Raw genomic sequence first — 18,634 nt, 5'->3', positions numbered from 1 at the left:
GCTATTGGTTATTAACCGGAGATGAGTCTCGGTCATGTCTACATAGTTCTCCAAACCGTAGGGTCCGCACGCTTAACGTTCGGTGATGATCGATATTATGAGTTTATGTGTTTTGATGTACCGAAGGTAGTTCGGAGTCCCGGATGTGATCACAGACATGACGAGGAGTCTCGAAATGGTAGAGACATGAAGATTGATATATTGGAGGGTTATGTTTGGACACCGGAATGGTTTTGGATGAGTTTGGACATATACCAGAGTATCGGGGGGTTACCGGAACCCCCCGGGGAGTTAATGGACCTTGATGGGCCATGAGGAAGAGAGGAGGAGGCGGCCAAGTGGTGGGGCGTGCCCCCCAAGGCCCATTCCGAATTGGCGAGGGGGTCGCCCCCCCTTTCCTTCCTCTCCCTCTTCCCTTCCTTCCCCCTCCTAGTTGGACTAGGAAAGGGGGGAAACCTACTCCTAGTTGGAGTAGGAATCCCCCTTTGGGGCGCGCCATAGAGGTCGGCCCTCCTCCTCCTTCACTCCTTTATATACGGGGGAGGGGGGCACCCCATAGACACACAAGTTGACATTGTTTAGCTGTGTGCGGTGCCCCCTCCACTATAATCCACCTCGGTCATATCGTTGCAGTGCTTAGGCGAAGCCCTGCGCCGGTAGCTTCATCATCACCGTCATCACGTCGTCGTGCTGGCGAAACTCTCCCTCGACACTTAGCTGGATCTAGAGTTCCCGGGACGTCAGCGAGCTGAACTTGTGCAGATCACGGAGGTGTCGTACCTTCGGTGCTAGGATCGATCGGATCATGGAAGACGTATGACTACATCAACCGCGTTGTCATAACGCTTCCGCTTACGGTCTACGAGGATACGTGGACAACACTCTTCCCCTCTCGTTGCTATGCATCACCTAGATGGATCTTTGCATGTGCGTAGGATTTTTTTTGAAATTACTGCGTTCCCCAACAGCGGCGCGAGCCAAGACGACATATCTGATGTCTCCTGAGTCACGCCACAAAAATATGATGTCCATTGCTGGGCATGTAACTGATATACCACCGTGTCCGTTATTAAATCTTTTAGCAACCAACCAATGTGTTTACCCTTCCATCCTAAACAAAAAATTGTACAACTTAATGAAAAATATGAACCGCTCGCTCATGCAATTTGTTGCAAAGCCATCTCTAAAGAAATGCAATTTTCCAAAATTTCTAAAGTAGGAGAATTACTCTGCTCAGATAATGGTAACTGAACAGACCAATCTCAACCCTTATCCACATCTGTCACATAATATAGTGGGAGGCCCACATGTGTCCACATAATTTTTGATGAAATAAGTGAACATCTCACATCAATGACAGCTAAAACAGCTGTACCAAAACAAAATACTAGTGCTAGACACTTCATGTAACCTACTTGTTGGGGTTATTATTATCAGACATGACCCGCCCAGGAGGGGCCGGGTCAGCCCTAATGGAGGGTTACGCTAGAAGCCCAGTAAACATTCAAGATGATAGTTTATTAAACCATATAGAAGGCCCAAAGGCCTGGAGGCGGCTTAAGGCCCGATATTGTAAACCGCCGTATGTAAGGAAAGACTTGTAAAGAAAGGCATATAAAGGAAGTCACCGAGCCAGACACGATTATGAGCCGGCCGGGACTCTGTAGGCCACCAGGCGTCAACCCATGTATATAAGGGGACGACCCGGTGGCGGCTTACGATAAGAAACAACAAATCGATAACCAAGCCGGCGAGTTGAGCCTCTTGGTGATCGAAACCCCAGCAATACCAATCCCAACTAAACGTAGGCTTTTACCTTCATCGTAAGGGGCCGAACTAGTATAAAACCCTCTCGTGTCCTTTGTCCCGATTAACCCCTTTAAGCTTCCTAGTGCGATGGCCCTACGGCTAAGTCCTTGCTCTAGGACATCTGCCGTGACAATTCCACGACAGTTGGCGCCCACCATGGGGCCAGCGCACGGTGGATTTGAGTTCTTGAAGGGCAACTTCGAAGGGCTCAAGGGATACGCTGTGGGCCGGATGACCAAGAGTCGTCGCGACAAGCTCTATATCGACGACCAAGGCTGGGGCCCCGAGGCCGGCTCAATTGAGTACGGATACCGGGTCCCCTTCGGCGGAATTCACGTCTTCGTCGGCTGGATCGGCGAGTCAGGTGAAGGAAATATGCCCTAGAGGCAATAATAATGTTATTATTTTATTTCCTTATATCATGATAAATGTTTATTATTCATGCTAGAATTGTATTATCCGGAAACATAATACTTGTGTGAATACATAGACAAACTAAACGTCACTAGTATGCCTCTACTTGACTAGCTCATTAATCAAAGATGGTTATGTTTCCTAACCATAGACATGTGTTGTCATTTGATTGACGGGATCACATTATTAGGAGAATGATGTGATTGACATGACCCATTCCATTAGCTTAGCACCCGATCGTTTAGTATGTTGCTATTACTTTCTTCATGACTTATACATGTTCCTATGACTATGAGATTATGCAACTCCCGTTTGCCGGAGGAACACTTTGTGTGCTACCAAATGTCACAACGTAATTGGGTGATTATAAAGGAGCTCTACAGGTGTCTCCAAAGGTAAATGTTGGGTTGGCGTATTTCGAGATTAGGATTTGTCACTCCGATTGTCGGAGAGGTATCTCTGGGCCCTCTCGGTAATGCACATCACATAAGCCTTGCAAGCATTGCAACTAATGAGTTAGTTGCGAGGTGATGTATTACGAAACGAGTAAAGAGACTTCCCGGTAACGAGATTGAACTAGGTATTGAGATACCGACGATCGAATCTCGGGCAAGTAACATACCGATGACAAAGGGAACAACGTATGTTGTTATGCGGTCTAACCAATAAAGATCTTCGTAGAATATGTAGGAGCCAATATGAGCATCCAGGTTCCGCTATTGGTTATTGACCGGAGACATGTCTCGGTCATGTCTACATTGTTCTCGAACCCGTAGGGTCCGCACGCTTAAGGTTTCGATGACAGTTATATTATGAGTTTATGAGTTTTGATGTACCGAAGTTAGTTCGGAGTCCCGGATGTGATCACGGACATAACGAGGAGTCTTGAAATGGTGAGACATAAAGATTGATATATTGGACGACTATATTCGGACACCGGAAGTGTTCCGGGTGATTTCGGAGAAAACCGGAGTACCGGAGGGTTACCGGAACCCCCCCCCCCCCCGGGAGAAGTAATGGGCCATATGGGCCTTAGTGGAGAGAGAGAAGGGCAGCCAGGGTGGGCCGCGCGCCTCGTCCCCCCTGGTCCGAATTGGACTAGGAGAGGGGGGGGCGGCGCCCCCCTTTCCTTCTACCTCCCCACTTCCTTCCCCCTCCTAATAGGAGTCCTACTCCTACTAGGAGGAGGACTTCTCCTTGGCACGCCTATAGGGCCGGCCGGCCTCCTCCCCTTGCTCCTTTATATACGGGGGCAGGGGGCACCCCTAGACACACAAGTCGATCCATGTGATCGTTTTCTTAGCCGTGTGCGGTGCCCCCTTCCACCATAATCCTCGATAATATTGTAGCGGTGCTTAGGCGAAGCCCTGCGACGGTAGAACATCAAGATCGTCACCACGCCGTCGTGCTGACGGAACTCTTCCCCGACACTTTGCTGGATCGGAGTCCGGAGATCGTCATCGAGCTGAATGTGTGCTAAAACTCGGAGGTGCCGTAGTTTCGGTGCTTGATCGGTCGGGCCGTGAAGACGTACGACTACATCAACCGCGTTGTGCTAACGCTTCCGCTGTCTGTCTACAAGGGTACGTAGATCACACTCTCCCCTCTCGTTGCTATGCATCACCATGATCTTGCGTGTGCGTAGGAATTTTTTTGAAATTACTATGTTCCTCAACATCAGGTCCTGAGCCGGATGTCCACACCGACCTCATCGAAATGGCTCGGCGCGCGAGGGCCGCCTGTGTTCAATCCGCCGTGAAGCATGCCTTTGTAGGCTGCGTCCACGACGGTGAATACTCCGAAGGATCGGTGGAGGGCGGTGAGACGGCCGTCTGTTCTGACACTGCATCATCAACGGGCGAGACAGACTCTTTGTACCAGCTGGAGGACGGCATGCTCGGGGGCTGTTCTGATGGCAGCAGTATTTCGGACCCTCTTGAGCCGCCGAATTGGGCCGGAGTCTTCATGGCAGGGACACAGCCCAGGCAGAACTCTACAGCAGCGGCGGCAACAGCTACTGGGTCGGCTGCAGCCGGGTCAGGAGACCCCCCGCGCCCCCCGGCTCAGATCTTGATGGACCTCATGGATAAACTGACGACTCTGTTGACTGCCGTGGTAGAGCCGGCGGATAAAGCCCAGCATGACGCAGAGGTGACATGCGTACGTGAAGAGATGGTGCAAGCTAAGGAAAATCTAGCCGTAGAGGAAGTCAGGATGGCAGCAGAGCGGGCGGCTTTGGACGTTCGTGCTCAACAGCTTTAAGCGGAGACCTTCTGGCTCTCGGTGGATCTGAACACATCGAACGAGGTCATGAGGAGGAGGCATCAGAAAACCCAATCACGTCTGCCTCTGACTCTCAATCCTAGGAATCTTTTTCACACACCCGGAGCCGGAGGAAGTAACCCGCCGGAGGCACCCCGGATTACAACACCCGGCGCACCGGTCCAGCCGCGTGCCATGGATCCACCTTGTATAATTACCGCTCCACCTCATTACGTCCCAACGCCGCCGGGTCACTTCTCCAACCCTTTGGAAAACCTCATCGCAGCATCGGCTCGTCTGGCGGCTCTTCCGATGGAAGGTGACTCACCGGCGGCAATTGAAACATGGAGGGTAAGAGAACTTCTTCAAACAGCTCTGGCGCAGCAGGATGCATACTCCTACAGTCGAGACAGGATCCATTCAACTCCGCGCCCAAGCCGGAGCCCGAGTTACAGTAGGCATATGGAATCCGCAGATATGTCAAGCAACGCTCAACGCCACAACCGGCCATACAGGCATGAGCCGGTGGAGGCTGGAGCCCTTAACTTGGCGGATCAGGAGAGGATTCGACAAGAGGCGGAACGAGCAGTTCAAATGGCAGCAGATCAGGCGGCTCATCAAACTTTTCCGGCTTATCCAGCTACCTCGATCAAGGCAGGAGTGGCCACAAGAACCGGAGGCGTTCCTTGCTTGGTTTCGGCCATACGTAATGAGCGTTTGCCAAAGGATTTTAAGGGGCCTCGTAAGGTGCCTAATTACACAGCTGACTTACAGCCCGGGGCTTGGATTGAGAGTTATGAGATGGCTATGGAGTTATTGGAGGTCAGCGATGCAGCAATGGCCAAGTATTTCACTATGATGTTAGATGGAACAGCTCGTACTTGGTTGAAGGGATTGCCACCCAATTCTATCGGCTCATGGGCGGAGTTGAAGGCCCGGTTCATCCAAAACTTTAAAGACACGTGTAAGAAGCCTATGTCGATTGTGGACCTGACCAATTGCAAGCAAGAGGATGGTGAATCCACAACCCATTGGGTGCGCCGGGTCAAGGAGATAATACATTCATCTCATAAGATGGATGCCGGCTCAGTAGTCTTAATGTTGGAGAAATATTGCCGTTTCGAACCTCTGAAGCAGAAGCTGGGGCGGCTCAAGCGTGACTGTAATGACATGGGAACGTTGGTGGCGGCTCTCGTCAAGTATGCTGATTCTGATACTACCAAGGACCCGGTGTCTGACGAAGAAAAGGCAACAAAGGGAAAGAAGAACGGCAACGGCAAGGGTCACCAGCATAACCCGGCTAATCAAGGAGGTAATAAACATAAGGCTGATGAGTTTATTGCTAACACCAATGCACAGGGCGAAAATCAACGGCGCAAGGGCAGACAACCCCCTCGGTCGGGCGGGTCAGGTCCCACCCTTGAGCAATTATTGAATGAGCCTTGTCCAAAGCACGGCACCCGGGAGAAGCCAGCCACCTACCTGTGGAAAGATTGTACGATCATGAAGGCGTTTAAAAATTCAAACGCGTTTGATGGAGGTCACGGCCCAGGTGGCGGCTCAGGTGGAGGTGGTTTCCAAGGCCTGGGCGCCGGCTTAGGTGGAGGAGGATTCCACGGTCAGGGCCATCCTGGTAACCAAGGAGGGTATAATCCGCAACCCGGCCAAGGTAATCAGGAGCAGCAGTCTAGATATCAGAGCAACCCGAAGCAGCTGAATAGTGGGCAATACCATGTATTCACCACTAGCTTATGTAAGAGAGACCAGAAGCTTCACAAGAGGGCCGTCAATGCCGTTGAGCCGGCGGTTCCACGTTACTTACGTTGGTCAGAGCAGCCTATTGTGTGGAGCAGAGAGGATCACCCACCTGGGTCAATAATCCGGGTCACTTGGCTTTGGTGGTGGCGCCTCAGGTTGGTGGATACAAATTCACTAAGGTACTCATGGATGGAGGCACCAGCATCAACATCCTCTACTATGAGACGTTCCGCCGGATGAGATTGACTGATAAGAGTCTTAAACAATCCAACACTATTTTTCACGGTGGGGTTCCTGGCAAGTCGGCATACCCAGTGGGTAAGATTGAACTAGAAGTAGCCTTTGGGTATGAGTATGACTCCAGAGCAGAAAAAATAACCTTTGAGGTGGTTAAGATCAAAAGCCCGTATCATGCTCTATTTGGACGGCCGGCTTATTCCAAATTCATGGCTCGGCCGTGTTATGTGTATTTGCAGCTTAAGATGCCGGGTTATAAGGGCACCATTACAGTACACGGGAGCCGGAAAATAGCTTTGGAGTGTGAAGAAGGTGATGCTGCCTATGCTGAATCTGTCTGTGCAACAGAGGAGTTAAATTTTTACAAAGATCATGTTGACCCGGCAGACATGACGTCATTAAAGAAACCAACAATAGAGCATGAGCCGGTGTTGAAGTTCAAATCAGCTGATGACACCAAGATGGTTGACTTTGTGCCTGGCGACTCATCCAACTAGTTCATCATCAGTGCTAACTTGGATCCAAAATAGGAAAGCGCGCTCATCGAGTTCATCCGTGAGAACCGGGACATCTTCGCATGGAAACCTTCAGACATGCCAGGTGTCCCGAGGGAACTCACTGAGCACACACTCAATATTGATCCAAAGTTTAAACCTATCAGATAATTTCTCCGACGGTTCAATGAAGAAAGGCGCAAGGCCATTGGAGAAGAGGTGGCCCGGCTTTTGGCGGCTGGGTTCATTGTAGAAGTCTTTCACCCAGAGTGGTTAGCCAACCCGGTGCTTGTACTAAAAAAGAATGGCACCTGGCGTATGTGTGTGGATTACACCGATCTGAACAAGGCTTGTCCGGCTGATCCTTTTGCCCTCCCCCATATTGATTAGATCATTGATGATACGGCGGGTTGCGCACGTTTGAGTTTTTTGGATGTGTATTCTGGTTATCATCAGATCAAGATGGCAGTCAAAGATCAGGAGAAGACGGCTTTTATCACTCCTTTTGGAGCTTTCTGCTATGTGTCTATGCCTTTTGGGCTGAAGAGTGCCCAGGCGACTTACCAACGGTGTGTGCAGAATTGTCTTCACAATCAAATTGGATGTAATGTTCATGCTTATGTGGATGATATAGTGGTAAAATCCAGGAAGGAGGAAACCTTGGTCGCAGATCTGAAATAGACTTTCGATAATCTCCGGGTCTACAAAATGATGCTTAACCCGGCCAAGTGTGTTTTTGGAGTCCCAGCCGGCAAGCTCTTGGGTTTTTTGGTGTCTAACCGAGGTATTGAGGCTAACCCAGAGAAAATCAAGGCAATTACATCCCTGGCCAAACCAACATGCATCAATGACGTTCAACGACTGGCGGGTCGTGTCGCTGCTTTGAGCCGGTTCATAAGCCGGTTAGGGGAGAAGGCAATGCCTCTGTATCAGATGATGAAGAAAACAGATGATTTTGTTTGGAGCGATGATGCAAACTCTTCTTTTGAAGATTTGAAGACACAGCTTGCTGAGCCGCCGGTCCTGGCTGCTCCAGTTGAGAAAGAGCCGCTGCTATTATACGTGGCCGCCAACTCATGAGTTGTTAGTGTGGCTATTGTGGTGGAGCGCAAGGAGGCTGGAAAGGAGCATCGAGTTCAACGGCCGGCTTACTACGTCAGTGAGGTGCTAATTGAATCCTGATACGTCTCCAACGTATCTATAATTTTTGATTGCTCCATGCTATATTATCTACTGTTTTGGACTATATTGGGCTTTATTTTCCACTTTTATATTATTTTTTGGACTAACCTATTAACCGGAGGCCCAGCCCAGAATTGCTGTTTTTGCCTATTTCAGTGTTTCGGATAAACAGAATATCAAACGGAGTCCAAACGGAATAAAATCTTCGGAAACGTGATTTTTTCACCGAACGTGATCTAGGAGACTTGGACCCTACTGCAAGGGATCAAAGAGGTGGTCACGAGGGTGGGGGCGCCCCCCTAGGGCGCGCCCCCTGCCTCGTGGGCACCTCGGTGCTCCACCGACGTACTCCTTCCTCCTATATATACACACGTACCCCCAAACGATCAGAACAGGAGCCAAAAACCTAATTCCACCGCCGCAACTTTCTGTATCCACGAGATCCCATCTTGGGGCCTATTCCGGAGCTCCACCGGAAGAGGGCCGTCATCACAGAGGGCTTCTACATCATCCTAGCCCCTCCGATGAAGTGTGAGTAGTTTACCTCAGACCTTCGGGTCCATAGTTAGTAGCTAGATGGCTTCTTCTCTCTCTTTGAATCTCAATACAAAGTTCTCCCCCTCTCTTCTGGAGATCTATTCGATGTAATCTTCTTTTTGCGGTGTGTTTGTTGAGACTGATGAATTGTGGGTTTATGATCAAGTCTATCTATGAATAATATTTGAATCTTCTCTGAATTCTTTTATGCATGATTGGTTATCTTTGCAAGTCTCTTCGAATTACCCGTTTGGTTTGGCCAACTAGATTGGTAGTTCTTGCCATGGGAGAAGTGCTTAGCTTTGGGTTCGATCTTGCGGTGTCCTTACCCAGTGACAGAAGGGGCAGGAAGGCACGTATTGTGTCGTTGCCATCGAGGATAACAAGATGGGGTTTATTTCATATTGCATGAATTTATCTCTCTACATCATGTCATCTTGCTTAAGGCGTTACTCTGTTTTTAACTTAATACTCTAGATGCATGCTGGATAGCGGTCGATGAGTGGAGTAATAGTAGTAGATGCAGAATCATTTCGATCTACTTGTCACGGACGTGATGCCTATATACATGATCATGCCTAGATATTCTCATAATTATGCTCAATTCTATCAATTGCTCAACAGTAATTTGTTCACCCACCGTAGAATACTTATGCTCTTGAGAGAAGCCACTAGTGAAACCTATGGCCCCTGGGTCTATTCTCATCATATCAATCTCCATCACTTTTATATTGTTTTGCTATTTACTTTTCCTTTACTTTTTGCTTTGCATCTTTATATCAAAAATACCAAAAATATTCTCTCTATCAGATCTCACTCTCGTAAGTGAACGTGAAGGGCTTGACAACCCCTAATCGCGTTGGTTGCGAGTAGCTATCGCTTTGTGCAGGTACGAGGGAATTGAGCGTGGGCTCCTACTGGATTGATACCTTGGTTCTCAAAAACTGAGGGAAATACTTACGCTACTCTGCTGCATCATCCCTTCCTCTTCGGGGAAAACCAAAGCAAGCTCAAGACGTAGCAAGAAGGATTTCTGGCGCCGTTGTCGGGGAGTCTACGCAAAAAGTCAACATACCAAGTACCCATCACAATCCCTATCTCTCGCATTACATTATTTGCCATTTGCCTCTCGTTTTCCTCTCCCCCCAATTCACCCTTGCCGTTTTATTCGCCCTCTCTCTCTATCCTCCCTATCTATTTGCCTTTTTGTTTGCTTGTGTGTTAGCTTGTTTGCCTGCTTGTCATTATGTCTAAAACTGGGGAAGTTATTGCCAATTTGGGCGATAACAATATCATGGAAAATTCTGATACTCCTGCTAAAGAACCTACCATCTTTCATACAAAAAAATTCCGTGTTGGTAGTGGTAATATTATTGGAAAAGGAGTTATTCAATACTTGTGTCGGTGCTTTACCTTCTATGGGTAGTTATATCCTTCACAGAACTAGTAGTCTTGCGGACGCTATTGCCATGCTTGTAGTTGAACTTGAAAGACAATTCATGCACATGCATCCTTCTATACAAAGGATTTTTCTGGAATTTTCTAATATTGAGCATTCTTCTGTTAAGCGTGCCGCTACTATCTTTTTGTCTCATGTGTTTAGATTCATAATAAGAGAAGCCAAAGAAATCTTTGCGCATTATAGGGTGGACGCTTGCCGTCCTCCCATAGAGGCTATCCTCTTTGATCAAGAAGAAATAATGCGTTTTCAATCTCTAGATTATGTTGCTTTCAATGAAAATCTTAGAAGAAAGGTTCCTACCAATGTTTTAGTTGATAGAATTTCTGATCTTAATGATGATTTGGCTATTCGAAATAATGAACTAGGATATTCTCTTGAATATAGGCTCACAAAGTTCTATCAAAAGAATGCTTATAATGATGAATTGGTGGTGCATTATGAAGGACCAAAGGAGGAACCTATACCTCCCAAGGTTGATCTTGGGGACTTTTGTCCCATTAAATTTAATCATTTTGATTACTTTTGCTTGCCTCAAAGAAAACTTGTTGCCGAACGTAGATAATATGAAATGAGTTTCACCAATCTATCTTATTGCTATGGCAATACCTAGATCTATCCTTGCTTGTTATGCCTAGCTAGGGGCGTTAAACGATAGCGCTTATTGGGAGGCAACCCAATTTTATTTTTATTCCTTGATTTTTTCTCCTGTTTAGTAATAAATAAATTATTTAGCCTCTGTTTTTTTGTGTTTAATTAGTGTTTGTGCCAAGTAGAACCGTTGGGAAGACTTGGGGAAAGTCTTGTTGAACTTGCTGTAAAAAACAGAAACTTTAGCGCTCACGAGAACTGCTGTCATTTTTATTTGAAGAGTGATATTTAGCTAATTCTTTTTTCAGATGATTAATAGATAAATTCCTCACGTCCAGCAATTTATTTTAGAATTTTTGGGGTTCCAGATCTTGCGCTAGCTACATATTACTACAGACTGTTCTGTTTTTGACAGATTCTGTTTTTCGTGTGTTGTTTGCTTATTTTGATGAATCTATGGCTAGTAAAATAGTTTATAATCCATAGAGAAGTTGGAATACAGTAGGTTTAACACCAATATAAATAAATAATGAGTTCATTACAGTATCTTGAAGTGGTCTTTTGTTTTCTTTCGTTAACGGAGCTCACGAGTTTTCTATTTTGAGTTTTGTGTTGTGAAGTTTTTAAGTTTTGGGTGAATTCTTTTGATGGATCATGGAACAAGGAGTGGCAAGAGCCTAAGCTTGGGGATGCCCATGGCACCCCCAATATAATCCAAGGACACCAAAAAGTCAAAGCTTGGGGATGCCCCGGAAGGCATCCCCTCTTTCGTCCACTTCCATCGATGATTTACTTGGAGCTATATTTTTATTCACCAACATGATATGTGTTTTGCTTGGAGCGTCTTGTATTATTTGTGTCTTTGTTTGTTAGGATGCCACAATCATCCTTGCTGTACACACCTTTTGAGAGAGCCATACATGAATTAAAATTTGATAGAATGCTCTATGTGCTTCACTTATATCGTTTGAGCTAGATAATTTTGCTCTATGTGCTTCACTTATATCTTTTGAGCTCGATAATTTTGCTCTGTGTGCTTCACTTATATCTTTTGAGCTAGATAATTTTGCTCTATGTGCTTCACTTATATCTTTTGAGCTAGATAATTTTTCTCTGTGTGCTTCACTTAGATCTTTTAGAGCACGGTGGTGGATATGTTTTAAAGAAACTATTGATCTTTCATGCTTCACTTAAATTAATTTGAGAGTCTCTTAATAGCATGGTAATTTGCCTAATAACAATATGCTTGGTATTCAAGATTTGTGAAACTTTCTTTTGAGTGTGTTGAATACTAAGAAAATATTGAAGCATGATAATTGTTTTGAGATATGGAGGTGATAATATTAAAGTCATGCTAGTTGAGTAGTTGTGAATTTAAAGAATACTTGTGTTGAAGTTTGTGATTCCCGTAGCATGCATGCATGGTGAACCATTATGTGATGAAGTCGGAGCATGATTTATTTATTGATTGTCTTCCTTATGAGTGGCGGTCGGGGACGAGCGATGGTCTTTTCCTACCAATCTATCCCCCTAGGAGCATGCGCGTAATACTTTCCTTTGATAACTTCTAAATTTTTGCAATAAGTATATGAGTTCTTTATGACTAATGTTGAGTCCATGGATTATACGCACTCCCACCCTTCCACCTTTGCTAGCTCTCTAATACCGCGCAACTTTCGCCGGTATCATACACCTACCATATACCTTCCTCAAAACAGCCACCATACCTACCTATTATGGCATTTCCATAGCCATTCCGAGATATATTGCCATGCAACTTTCCACCATCTAGTTCCTCATGACACATCCATCATTATCATATTGCTTAGCATGATCATGTAGTTGACATAGTATTTGTGGCAAAGCCACCGTTCACAATTCTTTCATACTTTTCACTCGTGATTCATTGCATATCCCGGTACACCGCCGGAGGCATTCATATAGAGTCATACTTTGTTTTAGTATCAAGTTGTAATCATTGAGTTGTAAATAAATAGAAGTGTGATGATCATCATTCAATAGAGCATTGTCCCAAAAAAAGGGGAAGGCCAAAGAAAAAAAAAAGAAGGCCCAAAAAATTAAATAAATAAAAAAGGGGCAATGCTACTATCCTTTTTTTCCACACTTGTGCTTCAAAATAGCACCATGATATAGCGAGTCTCATATATTGTGCTTCAAGGTAGCACCATGTTCTTCATATAGAGAGTCTCATATGTTGTCACTTTCATATGCTAGTGGGAATTTTACGTTATAGAACTTAGCTTGTATATTCCAATGATGGGCTTCCTCAAATTGCCCTAGGTCTTCGTGAGCATGCAAGTTGGATGCACACCCACTAGTTTCTTTTGTTGAGCTTTCATACATTTATAGCTCTAGTGCATCCGCTGCATGGCGATCCCTACTCACTCACATTGATATCTATTGATGGGCATCTCCATAGCCCGTTGATACACCTAGTCGATGCAAGACTATCTTCTCCTTTTTGTCTTCTCCACAACCACCATTCTATTCCACCTATAGTGCTATATCCATGGCTCACGCTCATGTATTGCGTGAATATTGAAAAAGTTTTGAAAAAGTTAGAGTATGAAACAATTGCTTGGCTTGTCATCGGGGTTGTGCATGATTTAAATACTTTGTGTGGGGAAGATGGAGCATAGCCAGACTATATGATTTTGTAGGGATAACTTTCTTTGGCCAATTATTTTGAGAAGACATAATTGCTTTGTTAGTATGCTTGAAGTATTATTATTTTCTATGTCAATATAAACTTTTGTCTTGAATCTTTCTAATCTGAATATTCATACCAAAATTAAGAAGATTTGCATTGAAATTATTCCAAGTACCACTCCGCATCAAAAATTCTCTTTTTATCATTTACCTACTCGAGGACAAGCAGGAATTAAGCTTGGGGATGCCTGATACGTCTCCAACGTATCTATAATTTTTGATTGCTCCATGCTATATTATCTACTATTTTGGACTATATTGGGCTTTATTTTCCACTTTTATATTATTTTTGGGACTAACCTATTAACCGGAGACCCAGCCCAGAATTGCTGTTTTTGCCTATTTCAGTGTTTCGGATAAACAGAATATCAAACGGAGTCCAAACGGAATAAAATCTTCGGAAACGTGATTTTCTCACCGAACGTGATCTAGGAGACTTGGACCCTACTGCAAGGGATCAAAGAGGTGGTCACGAGGGTGGGGGGCGCCCCCCCTAGGGCGCGCCCCCTGCCTCGTGGGCCCCTCGGTGCTCCACCTACGTACTCATTCCTCCTATATATACACACGTACCCCAAACAATCAGAACAGGAGCCAAAAACCTAATTCCACCACCGCAACTTTCTGTATCCATGAGATCCCATCTTGGGGCCTGTTCCGGAGCTCCGTCGGAAGAGGGCCGTCATCACAGAGGGCTTCTACATCATCCTAGCCCCTCCGATGAAGTGTGAGTAGTTTATTACCTCAGACCTTCGGGTCCATAGTTAGTAGCTAGATGGCTTCTTCTCTCTCTTTGAATCTCAATACAAAGTTCTCCCCCTCTCTTGTGGAGATCTATTCGATGTAATCTTCTTTTTGCGGTGTGTTTGTTGAGACCGATGAATTGTGGGTTTATGATCAAGTCTATCTATGAATAATATTTGAATCTTCTCTGAATTCTTTTATGCATGATTGGTTATCTTTGCAAGTCTCTTCGAATTATCCGTTTGGTTTGGCCAACTAGATTGGTAGTTCTTGCCATGGGAGAAGTGCTTAGCTTTGGGTTCGATCTTGCGGTGTCCTTACCCAGTGACAGAAGGGGCAGCAAGGCACGTATTGTATCGTTGCCATCGAGGATAAAAAGATGGGGTTTATTTCATATTGCATGAATTTATCTCTCTACATCATGTCATCTTGCTTAAGGCGTTACTCTGTTAACTTAATACTCTAGATGCATGCTGGATAGCGGTCGATGAGTGGAGTAATAGTAGTAGATGCAGAATCATTTCGATCTACTTGTCACGGACGTGATGCCTATATACATGATCATGCCTAGATATTCTCATAATTATGCTCAATTCTATCAATTGCTCAACAGTAATTTGTTCACCCACCGTAGAATACTTATGCTCTTGAGAGAAGCCACTAGTGAAACCTATGGCCCCCGGGTCTATTCTCATCATATCAATCTCCATCACTTTTTTATATTGTTTTGCTATTTACTTTTCCTTTACTTTTTGCTTTGCATCTTTATATCAAAAATACCAAAAATATTCTATCTATCATATCTCTCTCTCGTAAGTGATCGTGAAGGGCTTGACAACCCCTAATCGCGTTGGTTGCGAGTAGCTATCGCTTTGTGCAGGTACGAGGGACTTGAGCGTGGGCTCCTACTGGATTGATACCTTGGTTCTCATAAACTGAGGGAAATACTTACGCTACTCTGCTGCATCATCCCTTCCTCTTAGGGGAAAACCAACGCAAGCTCAAGACGTAGCAAATCCAAGCAACGATATCCACATTGGCAGAAGCTCGTATATGGGGTGTTCATGGCAAGCCGGAAGCTTAAGCATTATTTTCAGGGACATCCAATCACCGTGGTTAGCTCTGCTCCTTTGGGAGACATCATTCAAAATAGAGAAGCCACTGGGCGAGTCGCCAAGTGGGCGATTGAGCTTGGGTCTCATGGGTTGAAGTATGTGCCACGTACCGCGATTAAATCTCAAGCACTGGTTGACTTCATTAATGACTAGACAGAGATGCATATGCCAGAAGAGAAACCAAACAACACGTATTGGACTATTCATTTTGATGGGTCCAGACAGTTGGAAGGCTCGGGGGCTGGAGTTGTGTTAACCTCTCCGCGAGGTGACAAATTTTGTTATGTGTTACGGTTGATGTTTCCTTGCACTAACAACGCAGCAGAGTACGAAGCCTTGCTCCATGGTCTTCGAGTGGCAAAAGAGATGAGTTTGAGCCGGGTTAGATGTCTTGGCGACTGAGATCTAGTGGCTCAACAGGTATCAGGCAAGTGGGATTCTAAGGATCCTCTCATGGCGGCTTATCACCGGGAGGTTGATGTCGTTGCAGGGAATTTTAAAGGTTATCAGGTGGAGCACATTGACCGGCGAAAGAACGAAGCGGCTGATGCTTTAAGCTGGTTGGGGTCTTAGCATAAGCCGGTACCACCTAACACCTTTTTGGATGTTTTGCATAACCCGTCTGTCAAGTTGCCCACAGAAGAAGATTTAGTTGTTCCTGACCCGGAGGCGCAGTTGGTGGCGGCTCTTCATGTCATCCCAGATTGGACAGTACCGTTCTTGGCTTACATGACTCGGGGAGAGTTGCCAGTGGATGAGACCCTGGCTCGACAGATAACACGGCGGTGTAAGTCAATGACGATTTTGGATGGAGAACTATACCATCACAACGTCTCCGGAGCGTTTCAGCGGTGTGTTTCCCCCTAAGAAGGTCAAGAAATACTTCGTGAGATCCATGAAGGCGATTGTGGTCATCACGCCGGGTCAAAATCTCTGGTGGCCAAGGCTTTTCGTCACGGTTTTTACTGGTTGACGCCTCACGCTGATGTAGAGGATCTGGTCAGCAGATGTGATGGATGTCAAAAGTTCGCACGACGAGCGCATGTGCCGGCTCAAGAGCTCCGGATGATTCCAATCACTTGGTCGTTTGCGGTCTGGGGGCTTGACATGGTGGGACCTTTCAAAAGGTCTAAGGATAAAAAGACACATCTTTTAGTGGCAGTTGATAAATTCACTAAGTGGGTTGAAGCGGAGCTAGTGAGTAAGTGTGATGCGGCCATGGTGGTTCAGTTCATGAAAAAGGTGATCTTCCGTTTTGGTTTTCCACACAGCATTATCACTGACAATGGCACTAATCTGTCCCAAGGGGCTATGGAGGAGTTTTGTCAACGTGAGCATATCCGGCTTGATGTTTCTTCTGTAGCTCATCCTCAATCCAATGGTCAAGCTGAGAGAGCCAATTAGGAAATTTTGAAAGGTCTCAAACCCCAGCTTATGGTTCCCTTATAGCGAACGCCGGGTTGTTGGGTAGAGGAATTACCCTCGGTGTTGTGGAGTATCAACACCATGCCTAACAGGTCTACATGTTACACACCTTTCTTCATGGTTTATGGAGCAGAAGCAGTGTTGCCTAGTGACATCCGTCATGACTCGCCCCGTGTGGCGGCTTATGCTGAAGCTAATAATGAACAAGCCAGACAGGATGCACTTGACTTGTTGGATGAAGAAAGAGACTTAGCAGCGGCTCGATCAGCAATTTATCAACAGGACCTGCGCCGTTATCACAGCCGTCGGGTCAAGTCCAGGACTTTTCAGGAAGGCGACCTGGTGCTCCGGCTCATCCAGGATCTGTCAGATGCGCACAAGTTAACCCCACCTTGGGAAGGACCCTTTGTGGTCAGCAAGAATTTAAACAACGGGTCGTATTACCTCATCGACGTTCGAGAGCACAAAGATTCACGTAATCAGAGGAGGAGACCCGCCGGCTGTGGAACATCGCTCAACTTCGACCATACTACACCTGAGCCACCGGCTCTCATCATGTACATACTTTAACATTGTATATACCATGATAAAGCAATAAAGTAAGACCATCGGTCTCTTTTCTTTTCAAAGATTATGCATCTTTGTTATTTCTTATTTTCAAATGACTATTAAGGAGCTGATCATATTTGAATCAAGTCTAACCTTTTTTGGTCCGGCTTATGATTGTATTCGAATCTAGCTGCAATTATCATGGTCACTTGGGGGCTTCCTGTTCAAACATAGGTCGTATTCGAACCAAAGAGAACATAGCTGTCGTAACCCTCTTGATCGGCTCAAGGCCAAACTCACTAGGGGGCTTCTTGATCGTATCCGAATCATAGCTTAACCCCTTTTGGGTCCGACTTGGATCGTATTCGAATCAGGGTCGTTAAAAACCTCTCAAGGTCATTTGGGGGCTTCCTATTCAAACATAGGTCATATTCAAACCAAAGAGAACATAGCTGTTGGTACCCTCTTGATCGGCACAACGCCACAGCCACTGGGGGCTATATGGTCGTATTCGAACCCTAGCTTAACCCCTTTGGTCCGGTTTACTGATCGTATTCGAATCAGAAGCCACCAACCTTTAAATATAAGGTTAAATCATACTTGTTAACTGTTATTTGCCTTGGAGTTTCTTGTTACAAATAATTAGCATGATCTTCTTCGCCGACTTGGCTATTTGACAACAAAGCTACCAAGGTATGATGATCATTAAAGTATTCAAAGGCATTGATTTCTCAGAAAGATTGAGTTATCAACTTCATTACCCGGGTTACTCAAGCCGATGGTCTAAGGATCAAAGGTACAAGTATGGCTATTATTTATATGTAATTACCTGTTGCATTAACTAAAGAGTTAGTTTCAGCCCTTGTCCTTTATTTATATTTGTTTTCTGTTTTCTATTGTGACAAACATATTGGATATAAGCCGGGTGTTTTAACCCGTTCGGTTCTAAGCCGCCAAGCCAGTCTTTTCTCTTGTATCTACAGGGAACAGAGTTAAAGTGTTGCAGAAACAATCATCAAATATAATGCATATATTGCCATCAGGAAACACAGAGTCACACACAGTGTTTTCTGCATGATGGCATAAGCAAGGCATTCAGTGTTTTCACAGCTAAACTATTACACGGCTACTTATAAAGCCAATGAAGATGGTTGTTACTCCTCCCTCGCCGGTTCACCGCCCTCTGTTGGCTAGAAGTTGGGTTTTGACCAGTCAAAACCATTCACGGTGACAAATTCGGCTTCATCGTCGATCAGGCCTGCCGGGTCAACTTCCAGGGCAAATGTATTTTCTCTTACAGGCGGGATCAAATCTGTCACCTTGTACGAGGG

Source organism: Triticum urartu, chromosome 6 (assembly GCF_003073215.2).
Source record: "Triticum urartu cultivar G1812 chromosome 6, Tu2.1, whole genome shotgun sequence".
In the NCBI taxonomy this organism is placed as follows: domain Eukaryota; kingdom Viridiplantae; phylum Streptophyta; class Magnoliopsida; order Poales; family Poaceae; genus Triticum; species Triticum urartu.
The sequence above is the reverse complement of the archived record's forward strand: the minus strand, read 5'-3'. Positions refer to the sequence as shown.